Genomic DNA, 6,170 nt, shown 5'->3' with positions numbered 1-6,170 from the left:
AACGTTTCTATCTATGGTCGCCCTTGTTCATTGTACAAGCATTGCGAACCTAAGTACATCGGACATAAATAAATTAACAAAGTATAATATTAAATTTTTGTAGTTTTATCATTTTGGTTTGAATTAAAACTAGTATTTTATTAATTAATTACAAAAATCGTTATTCATTATACAATAACTATGTACGTATAGGTGCTATTGTCATATTGGCCATTCGAGATAAATGTTCGGCATCGGTCCCCATAAGCGATCGATTTATAGAAAATGCACATACAATTATTTTCAGCGATTCAATGCGCGTCAAAATCACCTACCTATTACAACTGTACAATAATATTAATTAATAAAAATGTGAAAAAATAGATTATTTTGTGATAACAATTTTTTAAGTTCAATACTTCAATTACAGTTTACAAATACCAATTATTTTTAGGTATTATTTTAATAGTCAGCCTGTAATTATTTTCCATTAATTGAATTTTGACTTACTTTTATTTATTTTGAAAACAGTCATAACTTATAGGTTAAGCATATATATATCTGCTTATAAATTATAACTATGTAGTATTCTCTTATTAAATAAAATAAAATATCAAATAGTAGATTATTATTTTACTATTTAAATCACATAAACTTTGATGCTGCTATTTTTTCTTATAGAAAAAAAACTAAAGTTTGAATTTGAAACAAATTATAGGCATATATGAATCATCAAAAGCCTGTCTTTACTTAAAATGGAAACTTTTTTTTCAATCGATAAAATGCATTCAGGAAATTAAATTTCTTCACAAATACTGACCAAATGGAAAATGTTTACGTAGGTATTAAGTATAAAGTATAATAATCAGTTGTCAATTTTTAATTTCAAATTTGTGAGATCAACATTTTAATTATAATATTTTAACATGACTTTTTTTTTTTTAATGATTGATTATGATTTTCTCTATTATCGTGAGTATTATAATTAATTTACATTTGATTTTTTTTTTAATTGTTTTATTTGTATATTCATTTTATATTTTTGTAAAAATAAATTACTTTGGCAAACTACAATTATATCTTAACTTAACATATCAAGCTATTTTATAGGTGATATAATAATGTGTATGTTTAAAAGACATGTTAACATTTTTATGTCACATTTTAATTTTTACAACAATCTGACATAGCATTAATAGATTCATTATTCTTCCATTATTTCGTGTAATTGTTCGTTAAAACATGTTTTTTTTCTTCATAAACTTAACACATTTTTAATGTACACAATTATTCTGGAACAGTGCAGTGTGATAAAACCATGGTTGTGTAAAACTTTCTGTAGAATCTGCAAAACGTCTAATGATGATTCCCAAAGTTTACTGAACAAACTACTTTTACCGTCGCTGACGTTTGTATAAACGAACGTGACTTTCGACGACCGCCCTCGTCAAGTCAGTAAAACGTTGTTTAGGGGGAAAAATTGACTGCCTTCACGTCTTACTACTATTGCCCTCGAGATATGCGTTCGTATAAAACTCTTATAAACAAAATAACTTGGCTGGTTGTTTTGCCCACAACGAAATTCACAGTACCTATCCACTAAAAGCACAATATTATTAGGAATTAATGTTTTCAAACTACCCTTTGCAATAAAATATTGAGAAAGCGAAATACGTTACTCACTTTTGTATTATTATAATACTGTACAAATATACATAATGCAGTGGATCGTGATCACCGCATTGTATTAAAACTTAAAAGCAGCAAAATAATTGTTTTTAAAACAAATGATTCCAATTGTATTTATGTATTAATAAGAAGTCAGTAGGTATATATTATGTATAATACTATGCTTCATTAATACGTTTAAAAGCTATTAACAGATAAAGAGATTTAATGGATATTATTTAACATTAATATTAAAAAAAAAAAAAAAAAATCGATAATTGTTACACACAATTTGAAAATAAAGTTACATATTAAATATAAAATACTCGAAATGTCATACACACCTTTTTATTTTAGTATTAGAAAATTAATTCAAAATATTTAATCTATTTATCGTATGTGTTTGCCAATTTAATGAATATCTATAGTTATACAGCAGCCAAAAGTCACGTCTTAAGTTAATATTATATATATACATATATGTTGTTAAAAGTGTATACACATATAGCGGTAGACTAATTTCGCTTATTCGGCGACACGAATAAAATATAGCATATTATACGAGTACATCTGAAAGAAGTACTACAGACAATAAATCGTGTCCGAACGCTGCTGCCGTGTAAATGCACATAGGGGGCTAATTAGGTAAAACTGGAAACGCGATAAAGATGTAATACAGCGGAGCGTGTAAAGCTCAGAGATACGTTTTAAGTTAAATACAACTGCGCTTAAGAACATTTGTGGACAATTAATTTTATTTAAACGGAATCAACACAATGCCAAATAAAATTCAGACCGCATACGGATTACCTACGATACATAATATATTTATGTGTATAATATGATGAACTATATTCTCATCGATATTATATAATATTAAAATATTCTGTCACATAATGACTTATTTTCGGTCGAAGTAACATCGTCTGTCGATCACAAATTGCAGGGCTACATATCATGTGATAACAAAGATGTGCACGCTACGTAAGTTATAACCAGTAATACGAAAATAAATAACTTATTTCAGTTTCTATCAACTATATACACGGACACAATTCAAAATTAGTCAGTTTTTATTTTAAATATTTATTTGACATCGAGAAAAGCGCAGTTCACTAACGGAATGACGTATAACATAATTATACGTATGATAATTATTAGATTCAATCGAATTATAATGCTAAGTCTATAATGTTACATATTAATATTATTTATATACTTTTTAAATTTTTATGCTTAACGTGTTTGAAAAAAAATTATTTAGTGGAAATTGTTTTTTATTAAATATTAAACATTAATGGAATTAAATTCACTCGAAAAAACTATAAAAATAATTATCACCTCATGTATGGGAAAATATTATGTTATTTTACGTAATTTATTGAATTTGAATAAAAATTTCAAAGTACAATTTTTTATTTTTTATTTTATGAATTTTAGTTTTTATTGCAGTAATGTAAGACTTAAGTCACAGAACAATGAATGTTTAATTGCATGCGAATGTATTACGGTTAATAATACTTTTTGTTCTACTTCATACCATTCTGCAGGGAGTGGTGCTTTAGTAGGTATTTAGTAATTACTATTTTACTATTTACCGTTTATTTCTTGCTGACTGGCTTATATCGATTAAATCGTTTAATATATTATGTTTAATAAAATCTGGGTAATAATTTGTCTAACTATATTTAGAAATTGGAAATGGTTTTAAGTTAAATTAATTTTAACTATTACCTTAACTATTTACGTTTTATTTAACATTGTGATTTACTTTTCGCAATTTATTACATTTTACAAGACTTTTACATTGCATTTTATCGATAAATTGTCATTATATTACTCGTCTGTCCTGAGAGGAGGTTGCAATTTCACATACAGTATGTAGGGGTAATGTAAGGTACATATATTCCATAAGAATCTCGGAAAGTGATTAATTTAAATAAACTATTTACGATTACGGTAAAAAACATTGAATTTTAATTAGGTTTAAATATTTTATTATCCATTTGACTAGGATCTAGAATTTTTATATTTTTAATAATAAATAAATAAAATTGAATGTGGTTTTATTAAAAAAAAATTAATTGTATAGAATATTGTGATAAATTATGTTTTGTACCTAATAAATTTGAGTGACTATATCAATCATTAATGCCATAATATATAAATATAGATATCTATGACAAATCGATTAACACTATAATAAATTATAATTTATAAAACAGATAGATTCTACAATTTACACATCAAATTTTGAACCAATTTACCTATTGAAAATGTGACGTATCCATTATTAGAAGATCGAAAGCAGAATAATATGATTTATTTGTATATTAACGACTGGAATTGTTATAAATTATAAGTTGTACAATTATATACCCTGACTATAATATTATAGTGTATTTTAGAAATCAACACCGTACTTGTAATAGCACCTAAAGTGCTGAAACATTTTAAAATAATAAATAAAAAAAAAGAAATCAACACACATTTAATTATTATAATTATTGTATATTTTGCATTTATTTTTGTTTACTTACAATAGACTACAATAATACAACATAATATTCAAATCTATGTACGTTTTTATAAAATTGTATTTCTAATAATATAAACTAATTAGGTTTAAAAGTTTTTGTACATTAAACGATTAAAAAATTATTTATTAAATATTGTAAAATAAAACGATACATCAATTTATTATTTTATGGGTCATTCAAGTATTCCATTCTTGATTTAGTGATGTAAATTATGATGTAAGATATTTTATTTAAACATAATATAATTTTACATAACATTAAAGTAGTAAACAATGAACTTAATTGTATTTCGTTTATTATATGACATAAACGCTCAAAATAAAATAAACATAAATTTATGTGGGTACATTTAACAATATTTTATTATTAAAATTAAATGCATTTTTATTCTATCACGTAACTGAGTTTAAGATGTGATCAACATAATATGAATACGGTATCGAATAGATACTATAATATGAACTCTAATAAACTGAAACAGTTTCAACAAAACATTTTAATACAAAATATATTGAAATTTATAATATATTACCCAATTATATATTATATAGTATCGGTTTGACGTAATCGGTATGTAAACTTTTCCAAAACACAGTAAAAAACTTTTCACGTACAGTTTTTGTGACAAATAAAAAATAAATCTAATTATCTTTAAATATAACTTTGAATTAAAAGTCGTCTTACAAAGCCGTTGAATCACTCTACCTTTTTGATTTTGCTGTTCTTTTTAAACAAAATAAAAAATACCATTATTCTGACAACGTCGACGAAGGGAAAATATGACAAAAGGAATATGTCATGACGAAGTAAAACGTATATTTATCATTGAGTTATATAAACGTATTGTATAGCATTTTTTTTTTTTTTTTTTTTACTATACTTCGTTAACGTCCGTGACTCTGAGGGGAGTACTGCGTGTGGTGATTCACAGCTATAATAAGTGTGACAAATAAATTATACGTCAACGCGGACGAATTTTAATCTAATAATATTGATTATTCTTCAAACTAACTTGTTTGTTATAAAGTCTTGTCTTGGAAAAAAGGTCATTATTTACGGGAATACCAAAAACCATGTAATTGACTAAATTTCGAGACTTATGCATACTTATATTTTAATATACCGTTGAACGTACGCGGACATGGCGTACTTGTATATTTATATTTCTCATTAAAATTCTAATTGAATATACGTAGTATTAATTTAGTTCCACGAAGTTTCTCTGTAAGCATATAATATTATGAATTTACAATTGATTTATACATCCAAGTAAATGTTTTAAACTGTATAACTTACAAATAAAGTTACTTAATGCATGATCAAAAAAAAAAAAATAAAAAAATATTAATAAAGAAAGAAAATACACGTTTATTTGTACCGTTAACGTGTTGATAAACTTGAAAGTGCATAGATAAAAAAAAAAATAAAGATTTGTTTTGAACGTTATCGAAAAATAATAATAACTAATTATAACGAAAATGAAACTATTAATAATGTGAAAATAATTAGCGTTATTAATAATTAGTCTCGATCGGTCATAAACAGTTAACGAATATCGAACCAATTCGACCATGATCGATGTAAATTTGAAACATCATTTAACATTTTGCGGTCGATCGTGGCCCGAAAACCAGCGTATTCTCATCATCTACAGAATCCCGCTGTATATTCTACACACGATCTTTCAGTGCGCCCATTTATCTATCATATTCATAAAGTATAATAAGGCCGTCTCCTCGATGTATCTATATAATTATTTGGTTATATTCTACAACTGTACCTTCTAACCACGATAGACTGTGTTCTAAACATATACGTCCGATATACATATATTATATGTATATATATATTACGAGACGAGACGATATTATTGTTGTTATGTTTAACTGCCGGTTGGCGTTTACGATTGGCAAATAAATTAGCGGCGGCAGTGAATTTATTGTTGACTATAATAATATATATTATACGGTTCCAAACGCCGTC

This window comes from Rhopalosiphum padi, chromosome 4 (assembly GCF_020882245.1).
Source record: "Rhopalosiphum padi isolate XX-2018 chromosome 4, ASM2088224v1, whole genome shotgun sequence".
Lineage (NCBI taxonomy): Eukaryota > Metazoa > Arthropoda > Insecta > Hemiptera > Aphididae > Rhopalosiphum > Rhopalosiphum padi.
This window is presented reverse-complemented; position numbering follows the sequence as displayed.